Genomic DNA, 19758 nt, shown 5'->3' with positions numbered 1-19758 from the left:
AAACATGTGTAAACTCACCTTATTCACTGTCCTGCTCCTCTGCTGCCCTTCACGGAATCCCAGAGCGCCGGGATGGGTCGGGTTGGAAGGGACCAGAGTCGGTCACTGGTCCAACCTCCCTGCTCAGGAGGGTCATCCCAGAGCACACGGCACAGGATTTTGTCCAGGCAGCTCTTGAGTATCCCCAGGGAGGGAGACTCTACACCGTCACTGGGCAATCTGTTCCAGTGCTCAGTCACTGCACAATAAAGTTCTTCCTCATGTTCAGGCAGAACTTCCTGGGCATCCGTGTCTGCCCATTGCCCCTTGTTCTACTGCTTGGCACCGCTAGGAAGAGCCTGGATCCATCCCCTTCACACTCTTTAGACAGCTATAGGCATTGATGAGGTGATGCATTAATCTTGGAAGACTTTTGAGTTTTAGATGAATGTGTGGCAAAATCACAAAACCCTTCCCAAAAGGCCACACAAACCCTGTTCTTGAGCAGACACAAGAAACCGTGGAGGTGTACAGATGTGTCCAACAGGCACCGCTCTCAGCATCTGAATATACACAGGTCACTTGCCCTGGTGGCTTTTTGCCAACATTTTTTCAGATAACTCCAGACAATGCCTGAGATTTCCCATAGGGAAGGAGATTATGGTGCTTTTCTAAATCACAGAATCATTGAGTGGTTTGGGTTGGACGGGACCTTAGGGTTCATCTAGTTCCAACTTCTCTACCACGGGCAGGACCATCTTCCACCAGACCAGGTTGCTCAAATCCCCATCCAGCCTGGCCTTGAACACTCCTGGGGTGGGGCATCCACAACTTCTCTGGGCAACCTGTGTTGTGGCAACCTCACAGTAAAGAATTCCTTCCTAATACCCAATCTAAATCTGCCCTCTATCAATTCAAAGGCATTCCCCTCTGGTCCTGTCACTTCATGCCCTTATAAAAAGATCCTCTCCATGTTTCTTGCGGGCTCCCTTTAGGAACTAGAAGGCCACCAGAGGGTTGACTCAGAGCTTTCTCTTCTCCAGGCTCAACAATCTCAATATTTTTAGCCTTTCTTCACAGGAGAGGTGTTCCACCCCTCCTGAACATCTGCTATTGACCAATCTGTGTGTATAAAGCATGGGATGTGAGGATGAAATGATACAGAAGTAACATAAGTTCAACAAATATCTGTGGTGTGTAACCTGAGTTTTGCCATTTGTTAACTGCTGTGATCTCCTTGCAGCTTTGTAACCAGCTGAAGTTGATAACAGTCATAAACCACTCTTAAAGTAGTTGTTTAGCAAACAAACTTTAGCAGACTTCTGCTTTTTCATTTCAGTTCAGTCATGCTGACTTCGATCTTAGAGATGCAGTTCCTGCAGGCTAAGGGCACAGCCAGTGGAATTACTTGGTGCATGTGGATACACCTGCCAGGGTTTCCATGGTAATCAGCAGTTTTGTCATCAGCAATCTGGTCCCTGGCAGTGTCCCTAAATAATTTGGTATATTCTCCAAACTGGCAAGTGTTGAGTCATTTTGTCACATTTTATTTATTGGAAGGAATGACTGCGCAGCATGACACTACTTACAGTTTTATGATCTATATGACCACTGAGATGAATTGACCACAACCTCCTTCCACCATCCTCCTGTGCATCTGCAGGAGGAAGACAATTTTTGAGTAAAGTTGAGCCCAGAAAGAAGGAAGACACGGAGAGAAGGTGTTCTAAAATGTTTTTCCCTTACTTCTAATTATCCTACTTACTCTGATTTGATTGACAAGAAATTAAATTAAATTTTTCCCAAGTCAAGTCTGTTTACTCTTGATGGTGTATGGTGGCTGATGTCTCCACGTCCTTATCCTGACCCATGAGATTGTTGTCATACTTTCTCTCCCCTGTCCAGCTGAGAAGGGGAGTGAGAAAGCAGCTTGATGGGCACCTGGCATCCAGCCAGGGTCAACCCACTGCAGATGGACTTCAGGAGAGTGCTTTTTGTCTCTTTAATTAGAAATTACTTCAGAATTCTGCTTCTGAGCATCTTTTTATTCCTTCCTTAAACTAACAATTCTGTCTGCTTCCAGAATTTTTCTCCATTTTCCATTTCTCTGCCTTTGTATGTTGTATAAATTTCTGTACAGTTCTTTTCTGAATTCTTCTTGCAATCTTAAAAAAACAGTTTTGTTGTAACCATTTCAAGCTTTTGATGTATTGTACACTTCCAGGAAGAAGAAGAAACTTCTCAGTTTCCCAGTGTGGTTGGTACAGGTGCTGTGTTTGTTGTGGTGCCTAGGTAAAGAGTGCAGTTGATCACAGCATTGCATTTGCTAGGCCAAGATGCAGTGTTTTCTGCAATTTTTGGCTTGTTGCTCTCAACCATTGGCAAAGGATTGTGCTCAGGCTCTTAAACTATGCAAAAATGATGGAGTGTTGGAGGATAACGCTCACTGCAGGAAATGTGCAGCACATGTGATTACAAGAGCACACTTTCCACCAATGTGACATTTCTTGTCCCCAGGCCTTAGTATCTAAATAGAAGAATACTTTTTCTTCCCACCTTCTAGTACAATAGCTTCCCTTTTTACTTGCTCCAGTGGCCTCTGCAGTAGTGACTAGGCATAGAAAGTGTAACTAGGTTATCTCTTGCTCAATTAACTAACATTTCCAGTATGTCACATTATTTGTATGTGTCTTATAAACTGCTGAAGCCTATTACGGTTTCCTCAAGTTACACAGTTCAAATTTTTCTGTAGATTTTATTCATTGGATAAAGTTCCTAGGAACAGGTGAACAATTTACAATCAGCCTTACTCTAAGAATTACTTGGAGGGATTTTTACAAAGGAAGTACTAGAAAACATTATTTTAAAGGTGAGTTCTTTAAATCAGACCATATAACTTTGAGATATAATTGTGATTCAGTTTCAAAATTCATGCCTAATCCACACAGTATTTTCCTTTATGTCTAATAAATAGATCAGTTGAAAAGTGCATGCAAAGATTTCACACCCTGTCAAGATCGAATACAGTCAAAGCACTTTACATATTAAAGAAACAGAGTTAGAAGCAGCCAACAGATGCTATTTCAATGGACAGCATACGCTACAGTCCTCCACAACCAGTATATATGTCTTAAAAATCCATGCTGCTGTTCCTTGTATTCAGTGGTGGTTAAATACACCCCCTTAGGAAACGGCTAACTTTGCAGTCCCAGCTCAGGTGAGTGATACAGAAGTTCAGAGATCTGTTATTCTTACAGAGAAATTATCCATTTCAATTCTGCGCTCACCTGTTAGAAGTGCAGCGTGGCCCTGGATGATGGAGGATAACACAGATTAGTATCATTTGCATTTTTCTGGTACTTAAGGTCATGCTGTCTAACCAGTTCACTTTGTGACTGAAGGTGATTAAAAGTGCTGAGAAAAAATGGACCTTGTGTCTCCTGCTAGTTCAAGGGCACTGTTTTAGATAGGCAGTGTGCCACCAGAGCACCCTCATGGCATTCCTTGCAGGATTCAATCCATTTTGTCACATGACTACCTATCTTCCAACTAATCACCAGCATTTAGAGGTTTAGGAGAAGGGTAGGAGATCAACCAGCAATACCACCTGAACACATTGAGTTCCTCCTCTTGGCTGAATCCCAGCTGCACGAGACCTGGCCTAAGGACATTAGCTTGATTTAGGTGAGCCTGAATCTAAATTCCGGGAACTTCTGAGGGAATGGAAGTCCAACCAAAGGTGGTAATTAACTTGACCCCATTTATCCTAAGGGGATTTCTGCAGCTCCAGCGATGGTGTTGTGTCTGAGAGAAATGTTGTACCTTGACGAAAGATTCAACTGCTTCCATCATGAAATTCTGGAGTTGCTTACAGGCCAAATAAATGTATGGGTTCAGATTAGAATAAATAGTTTTGTTTTGTAATTAAAATAAATAGTTTTGTATTTTTCTAGATTTTTGTGGCTGCAAGAAAAGGCTTTGTCACCCCTTCTAGTCAATGGCTTCAGCTACCCTTGAAGCTGCAGCAGAAATTCACATGTTGCCCAATTATATGGGGTCACCTTTGGATGGTGTCTTTTTTCTCCATTGATCAAATGACCCATGATGGGTCAATGACCCAAACGCAAGTAACTCAGCCCCTAAATATCGGCATCCTTCCCGGTCCACAGGGACACTCAAGTTCCCAAATCCTTGACCCTAGAACAGCTCACTAGACGGAAGGAGGAATCAACAGGTACTTGAGTGCTTCAGAGTCTTAGGACTGTGATGCAGCTCATCATACAAGCCAAAGTTGTGCAGTGCTCCTGTCCACCCCTTCATGGAGAATTTCAGCAGACTGGAGAGAATTGAGGAAGGGTATCACACTGCTTCTGGCCAAGGGAAAACTAAATGGTGACTTGATTAAATAATTAAGAAAATCTCCTTTCTCCCCTTGGCCTTAGATTTAACATCTAAGTGTGTGAAATGTGTATTAATTTCTCCTGTCTGGTCAGATTGAGAAAAGTTCACCAAAAATGCAGATGAATACCTAGTAGTGTGGGGATGCTATCCTAGCTACATACTGACAACCTTCATTTGTGTTAAGTTGTAATTTCTGACAAAGATACAAAGATTCTTATCAGCTCCCATTTTCATCATTCTGGCCCAATCCATGAAAATAAAGTCGAGGAAAGTCTTATTTTTAACACTATTTTAACAGATTAAAGTTATTGTCTGTGTATTTCCGTTTTTAGTACTTTGATGTTGCAGTTATCTGTGCTTGAACAATCCCTTTTCTGCCTCCACAAACTGTCGCCTCCATCTGATGTAATCTAGTCTTTTATATGTGTTGTCAATAAATAAACTTATTTTTGTGTTTCTTGCGTTTGGTTTACATTTATCTGTGAAAAATAGATTACCTCTTACAGTGCATAATGCTGTGTTTCTCTTCACAAAGCAAATTGGTTTGCCTCTTCAGTGCCTATTTCTTGTATTATGCTCTTGCTGAAGGTCTAAGGAAGCAAGTGCCATAAAATGGAATAACACCTGCATGAATTCCTCAAAGTCTGACTGTACTTTGTGAAGAAAATGGAGTGAACATTTTTTTTTTATCTCACAATACAAATTGCATGCTGCTCTTATCTAAAGTGGAGTGTGATGGCAATATAAGCCCCCAGGTGGCATTCTAACCTTGTTTTTCTAAATCATTTGTTTTCATAAGGAGTGGATCTGATTCTTTTGTTTAAAAAGAAATTTTCTTCACCCTCATGGTAGATTTGAACAAAGAAATTAAAGCCATAAGCTGATCCTTTTTTTGTTGTTTTTTGAGGTTTCCAATTTGTACATGTTTTGTAGATTCAAATGCAGTAGCCTCAAACCCAGCTTGAAATCTGATTTGATGGAATGATGTAAATTATACTATATTTGAGATACTAAGGTTCGTAACATGATGATGTCCTGCAACAGCTATTCAATAAAAAATACCATTTGAATTTTGAAAATCACAATTGCAGTAAAACACTTTGCAACAAATTTATGAGAAAATCATAAATCCAATTGTGACTAATACCTTACAACACATGGATGTTAACTGATGCTGAGTTACAATGAAATCCAGGCAGAATTCAATATTATGACTGCATGAACCCAGTGTGATTCTGGTTGGATTTCTATTTCTTTCCAGGAGTACCAAGTAGGCAAAGGCTTGTACCTTGTACCTTAGGCACCCTGTTTATGTACCAAGGGTGCTGATGGTCCTTCTTGAGGTCCCTCATTCACTACAGGCAGGATGGCTCCCACAGAGATTTATTTAGACTACCTCACACAACTCCTCAGCTGAGTTGCTCCCTGCTGAAGCATTTCTTTCCCCACCAGGTTCTCAGTTCAAAGCTGGGTCTAGTGTTGCTTTCACAGTATTTATTCCCTTTCAACTCTCTCACACCCAGATCTTACTCTGCTAGTGAATACTTATGTGCTTTCTTCCATACTGTCTGGTACATGTGGAGGAGTGCCCACAAAAAAAACTTCACAATCACCCCTAAAATTCTTTCTTCCAACTTTTCTCTGCAACAAAACCCACAACTTCCTTAGAAACCACAGGGCTGATGTGCTGCAAGATGTCCTTACAGCTCTGACCAAAACTGTCACCTAGTCATGTGCACCATGGGCTGCCCCACCTGCAGCTCTTTGCAACCTCTGCTGATATTTGGATTGCAACCTCTTTGAAAGGCAGACCAGTTTAACTTGTATTTGTGCAACGCTTGGGCAAAAGGAATCTTTGTCCCTCTTTAGGATTCCGGTGGGATATGGAGCACAAATACACAGTAATCATATTTAATAAAGCAAATGGAGCTAATTTAAATTACTGCTTAAAATATATTGGTATGTATTAGGTCATAAATAAAAATCGACCTACACGCTGCCCTGAATATCTTTCAGAGTGGGAGGAGTCACTAAGTCAGAGTATCATCAATCACAGTTCCTAAAGCAGAAAAACCCAAATTGCTGCCACACTGTAAGACTCTAAGTAGCCAGAAGGCACAGACGGAATGTTTGAAATTCAAACTTCATCTGTCTTTATTGTGTTTCAGTCCTAAAGCTCTCAACAATCCTTCTGAAAAGTCATTCCTGTATATTTTTCAGTATAAGGACCAAGCCTTAATTTGTAGCAAACTCTTGCAGGTGGTATCTCTGGGCTTTGGACTGGACAAATGTAAAACTTCTTCAGTTTAAATGGATTTTGAAACAAAGTCGTGTATGTTTGTTCACAAAGGCTTATGAGTAACCCTTTGAGCTAGCTGTCTTGCACTATGCACATTATACATTTCTGTTTAGTTATTTTCACATTCGTCAAACACATTTTTTCATCCTAAGTTTTCTAGCAATATTTAGTTATTAATATGCTTAAGTACTATGGATAAACATAAAATTTTAGCCCCCTGTCCCCTTTATAGTAAGTCTGAAATTTATCACAGGGTATTCTCTTCTTCCCTAATTCAGAAAATGCTTGAGAGAATCCTTTGCCCTTACAAAAAAAAATTCCTCTTGAGAGATAAAGTATAGCCTGACAGCTATACAGTAAAGGAAACATAAGTTAAACAGTAAAGTTTTATACATGTAGCAAAGAGGTCCAAAATGGAAGAAGCCTCACTGTCTTAGCTGTAGTGAATACTCTGGCAGCTACAGCAAAATATCTTCAATACCTACAGCACATTAAGTAATCACAATGAGAGGATGGGTAACTTCTTACCTTGCCAAAGAAGAAGCTGTTGAATGTCCTCTACTGTTGATTTTTTGATTCTCTTGGGGGTGACACTTAGTTTGTGGCCATATGAGTACACTGGCAGTGTGATGCAAATGTACAGCTAATCTCTGCTGCTACAATGGTGAGATACTGCTAGTACAGATTTATAAGGACCAGCATACAGGATGCTAGACAAGACCTGATGCACCATGTCAGCTGAAGTCTGGTTCTCCACTCAGAGAACACCAATTCACGCCCACGCACGAGAACAGAGCAGCCGCCTTAACCTCAAGGCTCATCATATCATATGACACCAGAAATTCAGCTCAACCAAACATAAGTGAAAAGGGGACAACAGCACTCCTTTGTGTATCATAGAGACAGCAGAGGAGGCTGGGAATTGGGAAGGGTTTTTAGTCCAAAGCAAGGTTTAGGTCAGAGAAGCTCTTCTGGAGCTGCACAATGGCACACAGGCAGCCTCAGAAAGGCCCTATATGGACAGAAGTCCTGGAAAATCCCTTCCTGTGTTCCCATCATCATGCACGAGGCTGGCAGAAGGCCATTAAATACCTAGCAGGGACATATAATTAGATGGGTATCAAAGATACCCATACCTTGCTCTGATCTCTGAACTGAGCGTGGTGGTAATAGGGAAATTTCAACATGCATTTAACAAGATCCAATCTAGCAAAATTTTTCCATCACATTTGCTATGTACACTGTCTGAATTATCACTAAATTTTTTCACCAAAATATTAAAAGGCAAGTCTGTGTGTAGAAGTGTTGCCTGAACACTGTGGGCCGCATAACTGGATAAATAGATTTCATGCCCTTTCTGTGATTGAAGAGAAATCTTCCTGCTCAGATTAACAGAATAAAGCCAAATCCTTGCACATATTATTTTAATAATTTATTCCAAGTAACTTACTGGGAATTAGGCAACTAAATATCTGAAGGAGTAAAGGCTCAGTCATGAAAGACAAAGTATGGTCTGACTGCAAAGTCCAGCCTCCAGTTAAGAAATACACTGAAATACACTGAATATGAGCACCAGATATTGAGGGTTTTTTTCTTTCACATTTCAGTCTGCAAAGTTTGCAATAAAATCTCATCCAAGTTTACATAATAAGTTAAAACAAAAATTATAATTGATGAGCCATCATGATTTAGAAGATTAGCTAGGAAAAGTTCCTTTCTATGCATACCATGGTTAAAAAAGATTACTATGTTAATTTATACTGTGTCAATAAGTATAATGATTTTCCAATTCTGACTCCCTTCTCTGTATGAAGCTACTGAAATGCTGCAAGAAGGCACTGGTATTATAGGCCATATTCTTTGCTGCCTTTTCATACAAATTCCCCCTTGAAGTAATGTGTAAGGTTCAGTCAGGAGAGGTCCCCATTTTCTTTGGCTTTGATCTCTTAAATCCCTGCACAGTGTACAGTTGGAAACTTAGAAATGCTGTTCTCGGGCTAATTTTGTGACAGAAGAGTCTGGATGATGTTGCATTGAGTGTGTGACTGTCAGCTAACCAGCTGTGTCATTCGTCCTGTTGCTGTGTGGCTGTCCTTGCCTCCTTCCTGATGAAACTTGCTGTGGTTGTTTTCCAGAGCAAGTACAAGCAAATGCTGCATCTAGATTACAAGAAAATTTAGGTGAGACCTGCAATCTTCCGTTAAGTGTGTAAATGATTCACAAGAGCCTGTTCTCTTATACTTTTCATTACAAAAAGGGTAAAAAAGGGGCACAAAAGCTGTTCAAATGGGTGACTAATGATAGTGGGAACCTTTGTCAACAGAACAAGCTGGTGTAAAAGCAACATGAATTTCAGGAGAATTGGATTCTCTGACTTAACAATTCTCTGACTCAAAATTACACTACACTTCCTGTCTCCTCCTCCTCTTAGAATAGGAGAGGCTGTGTTGATACCAACATTTGGCAAGGTTATCTCTTCTTTTTCAATATGGCTTTCTTGAGTAGTGCATTGTCTCTGCTGTATCCTGGCTTGAGAGGCATTTTAATAAGCTTTCAGACCTTTCTAAACATTTTCTCTTCTTTTCTCCCAGGCATTCTTCCAAACAAGTCAGTGACTTCAGAAATAAATAAGCCAGAAAAAGCTACGTACTTTGTTTGGTAAGTCATATCTTCCATGTAACACAAATCAAAACACTTCACCCAACCATTTCTATGGGAAGCTTCCACACAAGCTGCAGCATATCTTCATAAAGGCAGATGTTCTCCGTGTAGGGATTTCACACGACTGAATCTGGCACACATGTTGTCCAGCCACTTCAGGGCTTGATTCACCTCACTGTTTAAAAATGTTTAAAAACATCTTGAATTTTTTTCTGACTCTCTCATCCAAAGACAAGGATCATGGTATGTATTTTTATGCCAGATTTCAATAGGTAATCTGTTCATTCCCAGACAAGTCAGCAAAGTGAAAATCCAAGTATTCCTATGTATTTTTCTGTGCTTCTGAACTGTTCTTTTTCCTTCCTTCCCAGACATAATCTTGCTCTCCACCTCGGTATCTGGGGTCTCCTTCCTGACCTCCTTATTATACTAGTGTGAGGTTGCAAACCCGTTCATGCCTCATCTTTGGTTCACAGACTTGTGAGACTACAAAATCTGTGGCATAGTCTCACCTTCTCTCACTACTCATCTTCATTAAATAAAGAATCAGAGGATTCTACCAGAGACCATGTGTAATTTTGAGAGAGGATTGTACTTGAGGAAACCTACATAAGTAAAAACTGAAATTTCTGATATGACTGAAATGTAGACTTTGAGGACAGATGGTTTTAGCATTTTGTCATTCAGCATTCAGTTGAAGAGAAAAAAATCCCAGTTATTGCTTTTCACAGGCAAGAGCTGCTTCTTACAAGAAACCACCAGGTAGGCAGCCTCAGCATGTCTGAAAAAATTAGGGGACAAAAAATATATGTTTCTGCCCAGGGATTAACAGCTCCTGCCTTATGTGAGGGAATGGGGAAACACTACATCCATTGCTCCTCTCCTGTCCCTGAGTACTTTCAAAAATGATGGAGAAGGAGCCAGTGCTCTTGAATAGATAAAAATGTTGCGGTGCCATGACCCAGCAGTGTTGAGAATGGCAGGCTCAAGGATAACCTCCTGAGTAAGAACTGGGCAACGGTGGAGATGAGACAAAATTGGCAAGGACTCACTCTGTCAAGAGTTGAAAAAGGGAAATCTTTGGTCTCTTGCTCTTCTCATCTGGAGACACATTAAACACATTTCCCATCAAGAACTACCTAGGGTCTAAATGCCAGAGGACCTTTGAAGAATAAATCTCATACTTTTCATCTGAATGACCACACTTTGGGGTCTTTTGGTATGGAGTGCCAGGATTAAGGTCCATTTTCAGAAGTGCTGAGTGCTGGTCACCAAAGGAAGGCTTCCTACATCTGCCAGTGCTCACTGCCTCTGGGAAACACAACTCAAGGGGTTCTAAACAGCCAAAAATGAGGAACAGCTTTTGAAATGTGTAAACTTCCAAAGCAGCTGAAGCAGCTGTGCCACTAATCAGGCAGCTTGCTACACTGCCATTCAGGTCTTCCCCGGCACCGGCTTTTAAAAACAGACTTGACTGTTGAATAAATAGCATGACCATTTCTGCAAGTGCTTTTTTGTGAATATGGGCTTGGAACCACCACCCCCTTTTTCCTTGTAGCTGTGATTATATCCAAATGGTACTGTATCATCAATTCTGGACTCAAGTGAGAATTCAAGAGATGTAAAGGAAAAGGATGAGATTATTAAAGGAGAAGCCACAGCCCAAGAATTCTCTCACCATTCAAGGAGCGTCACACACACCACTCAGGCCTTCCTGGCTAGGACTGGAGTCTGTTCTCAGTGGGGCTGATGGGCTCCCTTCCAAATGCTTGCACATACACTCATTCTCAGGTGCACTTCCTTCTTCAGGGTCTGTCTTGGGTTTTCTGCAGCAGAATCTAAGGTGTCAGATTTATAAAAATCTATATTTTAATAGAGTGATACAGCAAGAGATCAGCTTAAGCTGACCCAGAAGCAAAAAACCTCTGGGCAATTAGACCCCCATGATTTATGCACCTGCCCTCACGCACTCTTCATGTGATTTCAAGTCCAATGGTGATTTTTGGGCTGGGATCTTCTAACACCTTATTGGATTCTTTCTCTGTCTCCCCATAGTCAGGCTGTTACTGCTCTTATCATGTTGAACTGTAGATTCAGCTGATGCCTGCAGCCTCCTTGTCTTCTGGTTTGTGTTTCTTGTGCACTAATCAGTCAGGACATAGGAATGAAAAAAGGCCTAGACTTAGGGACAAAAACCACTTTGCAACAGCTAAACATCAGTGTGTTATTAATATTCTTCCCTAACTAAAGGTAAAACACAACACTGTACCAGCTAGCAAGCAAACCAACTCTGTTCCAACATATCTGGGTGGAAGTTCACAGCTTACAGCTCAGGGCTGAAGTAAATCCAGCTGCTCATACTGAGCAACTAGAGCCAAGCAAACAGCAGATTAAATCACACATTATTATAATTCTGAGTGACGCATTCTGTTCAAAAATCACTTATTTAAGCTGAAGAAAAGATATCTCTCAACAGAAAAGGTTTTTTTTTCTTCATAGCCAAAGATACCCATCTGGATTTCCGTGCATATCCTCCTGTGTATGCAGCCGGATATCCATTTTAGGATTATCTGAAGGAGATGACATGGATTTTGTTTGTTTGTTTGTTTGTTTTAGGGTTTTTTGTTTGGTTGGGGTTTTGTTGTTGTTGTTGTTTTCATTTTAGTGGGCCTCAAACTTCACTCAGAATCTTCATAGAGTCAAGGAAAATTGTGTATACAGCCTTGGAGACAGAGCTCTGCTTCCTTATGCAAGATTCTAGAGCTCCTAAGGGTCAGTGTGTGCAGAAAAGACTGGTTCCTAGCCATGGTCGTTGTGGAGATCAACTCTGCCTTCAGACCACACCCATGAGTTGCTGCAGCTGATACCAGCGCTGCAGCTGATACCAGCACTGCTGCCACCTGCACTCCAGTGTCCACTCAGCCTGTGAGTGAGATGTGGCCTCGGGGTATAGTGGGTATAGTGGATACCTTTTTGCTTTCTCAGTCTGGATTAGAGACAATTTTTGTGATTTTCTCAGCCCAAGGTTACCCAAGTGGGTAACCTTGGGCTGAGAACAGGTGTGAAACAGAACAAAGTTACTGAGTCTGTGATTTGAGCCTCACATTGTGTCATACTCCCTGACAGTGACTGAGGCTCCCGCTGCTTTCTCCCCTTAGCTGCCGGCAAGGGGAAGTGTTTTCCCTGGACTCAGGCAGCCAAGAGATACCAAAAACTGAGTGAAGACAAAATGAAAAACACATAATGCTTGTAGGCAGACATTCCCATCTTTGCCAGGTGCCTCAGCTCCTCTCGTCATCTCCCATGTTAGACAAAGAGCCTGTCAAAGCCAAACAGATTGGTAGATTACAAAAGCCCCTCTGACCCACTCTCTTCTCCCAAGAGGATTCACTTCCTTTCAGCTTTCACATCATTAGCACTCTCATGGCAGGCACGGGGTCATTTCTAATTTGTGAATGCCCTTGTACCACAAGCTGGGATTTTAAATTTGTTTACCTTGCATATTAAACAGCACTTTCAAAGGTACTGTCAATAAATCCTCTATGAATCAGAATCTTCACTCCAGACCTTGTTGCTACTTTCACTTTTTGATTTGACTAGATGAGATTAAAAACATTTCATAAGGGCAATCTCAGTCACCAAACACAGTGCCATCACCAAAAACCCCAGAATGCTGAGGGCAAAACTAGGGCTTTGTGACATGAGGGAAGAGCATGACTTTGCAAAGGAGAAGTCAAACCAAGCTGCTACGTCAGATCCTCAAGTGGGGACTCAATTCCAGGGGTTGTGGCAGTGAAAAATGCCTCCTGGGATAAGCTCACACAGAGCCTCCAGCCATCAAGAGGAGGCTGGAGGGTGCTGAAGGGTGCTGTATCACCTTACCCACGGTGCCTTTGGGAGTACCTAGACCTGTGTTAGCAATCCCCCAAGCACCACACACGAGGAACCAACAGGAGAATCTCAATTAGTTCATCAACTTAGCCTTCCCTCAGAGATCCATGCTATGAAGACAAGTATAGTACTTAACAATAGCTGTTACAGTCTTACATCTTCATGAAACGTTGCTTGTAACCTTGTCCCTCCTATCTCATCTCCAGGGTAAAAGAGGGAGTTTTATTTCTTTTTCACATTTTGAATTCACTAAACAGTTTTATTAAGTTTATATGGCAAAAAAGGAAATGTTTGCATATGTTTGAATGTAAATGCATGATAGTGCCTCAGTAGTGTTCACACTTTCTCCCCCACTTTGGCTGATAGGTGGTATTCCAGGGCTATTGAACTCTGGCACTGATCACAAATAGACCCATGAGGAATTCAGCAGTTTCAGTTTACAGGGTAGCTCCCTGCTACTAACCTTGCTCCCACTTTTAGCTCTTGGGAGGTTTGCTCACACATATAGACCAGGTCTGAGTTTCAGGATATCCAAGATGTTAGAGTAAAACTTAGTTCAACTTCTCATGGAAACGGTGGCAAAGCCATCTGGTTTAATATGTAATCAAATGGTCACTTGAAAGAGGCACAGTCAAAACTGTCCCATATTTGGTCTTTTTTATTCTAAAATTTTGGCCCATTTTCCAAAGGTGTGTAAATTAGAGCAAATATGTAAGGACCCAAGAAATCCCCATTGAGCCCAGATAAGTTTAGTCATAGGTTAGTTTCCTGATCCTTCTACTCTGGTACATTTCAGTAAATTTCACTGGATGCTTCACAGGAAGCTGCAATAGGAAAAAGAAATAAAAGAAGAATATAAAAGAAAAACAAACCACTAACCACCTGTCAAGCAAACCACAAACCACCTTGACCTTCTCCAGGGCAAGGGGTAAACTTTCTTTGAAATAATTCTGTTTAGAGCTTGCTTTACATCCTGAAGCATCAAGGATATTCCATAACCCAGCATGGGAAAAGAAAGGGGTGTTGTCAAGCTAAACACACACTTGAGAAAACACTGTCAGCCAAGGCACCCTATCTCAAAAGATAGTTTGCATTTTCTTCACCACCTGGGCTTCCCCTCCACTTCATCATGAGCAACTGCTGCAGTTGTCACAGCTTCCTCTTCTACCCACCCTTGCCCGTGGTACCTGGGTCCTCCAGGTAGGGCTGCTCCATCATGCATAGGAGTTGGTTACATCATGCAATCCATCCAGAGGGTAGCAGGAGTGTGAACAAAAAAACAAAGTAAAGAAGAGGCAAGAGGGGCAGTGGATAACCTTGGGTTGAGAACACAAAGAGCCACCTCTGTTTGCAGAATGTCTCAGCTTTTATCTTCCTAGATGGATATTCTCTCCAACACTGCTCACTAGTACTTTCTTTCCTGATCAGTGCCATGATTCAGGAGTCATGTCCTGCTTATAGTGTTTTTGCACATGCTTTTCCACTGCTCCATGGAAAGTCAACAAGTATAAATGACCCTCCATGTCTACTAACACAGTGGCACAAGAAATGCCACAGGACCTCTGTGAGCTGGGGTGCAGAGCCACACTGCTGATGGGAGCAGCACCACAAGGGTCCTCCCTGCACAGGACCCTCCTGCAAAGTGGTGCACTGGAGGGGAGGGACTGTGGCCACACCAACAGGGACAGCCAGCTTCATAGACTGAGCCCCCTGGAACGGAGAATGAGAGGCCAGAAGAGCCCCTTAGACAATGAATTATCTAAATCAGGCAGTAAGATGTAACACTGATTGAAAAGCTTGTTCAAATTGCTTTCACTGTGATTCATAAACTCTTCATGTAAATTCATATGTTAGGATGAGCACAAAAATTAGAAAGCTGGAATAAGATTGCTTTAATTTAAATAAGAGACATGGTTGTGAATATTAGGCCTTTACACTGTTAGCAGTAACCCATCAGATGTTAACAAAATCTGATATGCAACAGTTTTACATATCCCCTTGTGGGAGAAAGATCAACTTGCAAACCGCTTTATAAATCAGCCACACTGTTAGAGTTAGGCTACTGTATCTAAATGGCTTTTAGATATGCTTCCTGTTTTCAGCTACCATATTTACAAATGAAAGCTTTTTCAAACCACGTCTTTTAATATAATTTGCATATTTAGTAATACATTGATTAACATTAAACACGGATTATTGCAATTTATTTCAGAAACAGATGGGATACATTAAGTGAAAAGCCAGAGCATTTAAACAGAGCACACTCCCAGGCTGACTCCTGATGATTGATGAATACAAAAACTTTATTAACTAAAAGAAAGAAAAAGAAAAAGAAAAAGAAAAAGAAAAAGAAAAAGAAAAAGAAAAAGAAAAAGAAAAAGAAAAAGAAAAAGAAAAAGAAAAAGAAAAAGAAAAAGAAAAAGAAAAAGAAAAAAAAGGGAAAAGGAGAAAGGACACTTGATGCTGAGTCCTTTTCAAGCACTTCCCTTACTTAAGAGTATACAAAACTGCCATTAAGGGGAATTTAAATAAAATAAGGCCACTTAGATGTGTCCATGGATATACAGAAAGCTCGGGCACAAGGAAGACAAAATTCTGAACCTGGGTGTCTGCTGAAAGGAGGGAAACGGAGGCGAGGGCTAGTCCCCCACCGCGGGCTCGTCCCCGGTGCCAGTAGATGGCAGCCGCCCACAACGCACATTTCCAAGGCATCTTTAGGGCTGGGGTTTTGCTTTTTTTTTCTTTCAGCGTTCGCGGAAAACTTCTCCGGCTGGGAGAAAGCTCTGTCGGGTTTCCTTCTCTTCGCAAGGGCCTCTTAGCACCTGGCTTTCAAATACTGCCTTCAGTTGGCACCTGATAGTAGGAATACCCTGCAATATGTTGTGGTGCTCTTGTGTTTGTGTGTGCAAGTATACAGGTGTAATTTTAGCACAAAACCAAGATGCACATAAACTGTATAAAATTTTCTATGAAGCAGTCACATGTGCAAGGATATGCATGGTTTTTTAATAGCAAAATGAGTATTTAGAACAGCAATACAAAAAAAAAAAATTGTAAACCTGCTATTCATGTTTACAAATATTCTCCTCAAAGAAAAACTTCATGTCCCAAAAACAAGTTGGCAAGTCTTTCATCTTTATTTAGGAATATACATTACAATAGTCAAGAAAGGAATAGGCAGTGTCATTGAAAGGTAGGTCTGTTGGTGGTATTAAAACATGACAGTTCATGAGCCATGGAAGTGTGGTATGGAGGGGATTACTTCTGTATGTGCCCTGCTTCTTACACTCTTATAAGAAAATGTATCCACTGCTGGGCACTGATTAACCCATAGCCTGACCCAGTGCATTGGTTTGTATCTTATTTAAATAAGCTTTCTGTATAATTAATGATGCAGCCAATTAGTCTGACAGAGCCTGGATACCATAGCTAAAATAAGCTTTGACACTTCAATAGATCTTTTCAGGTAGATTACATAAATGTTATTTCTATACTACCCATTCAGAGCCCTTCCTTTTGTCTTATATCTCTAACAGGAATGGTCCTTCTCAAAGCAGGAGGTGGAGATCTCCAAAGGGAAGCAGTTTTACCTTCCCCCTTCAGGTTATTTTATTTCCAATGAGCCTTGTTTTCCTCTCATGCAGTTGCACGTGGCCTTTGCCGTTTAGTATAGTGAAGAAAGGGAAGGAGGACATTCTGTCCTCCACACAAATACAAACTCACGGGCTCAGTTGAATTCTTTTCTTTCTGGATGGAGAACATTAGTCACTCTAGAGCTGGGAAAATGAATCATGAATCATTGCACTCCATGAATCAGAGCACATCATGATCTTGGGGGAGTAAGAATGGCTCCTCTTGAGCAAAGTCTGAGGGAAGAGACCTAGGAAATGGAAGGCAATTTTATCTAAGGTTCACCTCGGGGGGTCTACTCCAAAATTTGTCCCAAGAGAAGGTGCAAAATCACCTGGGACTGATTGTACTGATGCTGGAATTAAACTCCCAAATTCTCATTTTTTTCCGAGTTCTCAATGAACCCAGGGGAAACTAGCAGAAGGAGCCTGTGTGCTCAGTCCTCTGTGAGTCAACCCAGTACCCCTGCAATCAGGTGTCTGTGAGATGAGAGAACACTCCTAACTCCAGGTCTGGGGCTGGGCAGGGAGATCAGCCACTGGTGGACATAGGGGAAGAAACTATGTCTTTTTTTATCTTTCACTTCTGTTCCTCCCTCTCTGGCTTTTTGATCCTAAGGACTCTTGTAGTGGGAACTTATTTTCAACACCTCCACTTTCTGTGAAGGGAAGGAGAGCTGTGTGTGACACAGGCATCTCCTGCACAGAGCCCAGCAGGAAGATGAGCCTGTACACACCCATAGTTCGGGTGCTCGTAGGTAGCATGGCTAGACACCCAATGTGGCTGAGAGATGGCACACGGCTTGGCCAGTTTATACCCTACTGTCCCCTCATCTCCTTTCAACTTTGTCAGTAGATCATGTCTTGACTGCCCTATTTAAACGCCTTAATGTACAATCCCTCTAATTTCTGTTCATTTAGCTTTGTGCTGCTGTTAGAGTATGCAGTTCTGGACATTTAGGTCACAATTTCAGCAAAGATGCTGTGTACAATTCTATCCTCACTTAAATCTCTTTCAGATTAATCCACTGTTTAAGGTTACTTGAATAAGTTTCTTTACATTAACTAGAATAGGGAGAATCTATTTAGGGGTAAAATAATAGAGGGTATTAATTCATGAGCTTGTTAATACATATGAGCTCTCCCAGCTCTGGGAAAGAAATTCTTTGTTAATATTTTGGGTTGCTGTGGCACAGAGCCAATGTTTCAGTTACACTACAAAAAGCACCCAAAAAATTACCAATACTTCTTTTCCCTGTCTTCAAACTTTTATTAAATACTCAAAAGTATTTAAAAGGTCAGTTACCCATTTTGCTGCTATCAGGAGATTACTCTAACATGATGTGTTTGTCTCCTATTGTGAGTAGTGAAAATCCCCCTGTATCCAGTGTGTTTTGTTTGGATTGAGATGGCATGCAGCTGATGGCTGTGACCTTCATGGTGGCTTAGATCCCTGGCTGGCACTGATTTTTGATTTAGTGCCGATCTGCTGCGCTTGTCACAGGCTGCAAGGTGCTTTCCATGCACTAATGGAACAGCTCAAGGGCAGAGGGGCCCTGTAAATGTCTATCTTTCACCAACACTGTGCTAAATAGAGAGCTGAGTTTTCTACATGTGAATGACAGAACCTGAGATTATATACAGGAATGAATGGGAGTTCTTTCACCTGGGCTGATGTTCAGCAGTAAATAAATGTCACTGTAAAATGGGAAGTTTTTGTTATTCTGAGTGGTAATGAGTATAAGTGTACCGTATTAAACAGCATACTTAATATTGCCTATATATCCACATCTGAAGACAGGAACTAGCTCTATACAGCCCATATCCTCATGAGCAATTATTTCCTTTGAATACCAGAGGATTTGTACCAGAGTTCAGTTTGACTCTGTCTGCATTAATAAGTCATTAATAAATCCTGTTCCTTAATGACATATTCAGCTGAAAATGAATTCACCCTGAGCTCTCCCTCTCAGGAAACCAGCACACTGGATTGCAAATGGCAAAGGATTCCAGGTTAACTCTTTGCTAATTCACTGAAGTTAGGAATTGATGAAGGGCCAAGGCAATGCTATCCACATAGGAAAAATCTCCTACTGATGGAGGCTTCTTTGACTATGAGTGTGGGGAAAGGGTATCAGATTTGCTTCATCATCCCCCTTATAAGGAATAATGCAAGTCTCATAATTTTATTAATTTATTTATTTACTTACTTACTTACTCACTTAGTCTCATATTAATCTTATAGTTTATTTTTAACAAAATAGGTCTTAACAGGAAAAATGTTCTTCTTACTCAGGACTTCCTGGGGAGCTCCACTGTAGTTTCCACATACTGGATACAAGCTAGAATATTCAGATAACATAAACAAATGGAATAATAAATGCATGCCCTCTTAAGTATAATGAACAAGATCATACCATAAGATTCTGCAAAGGAATCCTGAGTGAAATCAAAATTAAGAGCGATGCATGGACTTTAGGTGGAATGAGGAATTCTGCTTACAAGCCAGAACTGTCTCTCTCTCTCAGCTGATCACCTCTCTCCTTATAATTGGAAAATTATCTAGGTTTTAACTACTTAACTGCTTTTTAAAGTTGTTGGTTTAATCAGTAAGGTTGCCATCACTAATTTATAAGGTGGGAGATGAAAGGAAGAGGCCACTGCTTCCCTGTTCCTCCCCTTGACAGCTAAGGGTATTCTCAAGACTACTCAAAACAGCCTTTTGCTGCCCATTGCCCCATGGAGTAGCAAGGGGTAATTGTAACCTGGGAGCACTTTGACTGTGGAATGATGCTCAGGACAAGCTTTGCTGACTTCAGTATATGTCCTGGGTAAAACCATTAAAACAATTTTCTGGCCAAAGGGGTAAAAAAATGCCATAGCAAAACAAAATTATTC

The sequence above is a fragment of the Molothrus ater genome, chromosome Z (genome assembly GCF_012460135.2).
Source record: "Molothrus ater isolate BHLD 08-10-18 breed brown headed cowbird chromosome Z, BPBGC_Mater_1.1, whole genome shotgun sequence".
In the NCBI taxonomy this organism is placed as follows: Eukaryota; Metazoa; Chordata; class Aves; order Passeriformes; family Icteridae; genus Molothrus; species Molothrus ater.
The sequence above is the reverse complement of the archived record's forward strand: the minus strand, read 5'-3'. Positions refer to the sequence as shown.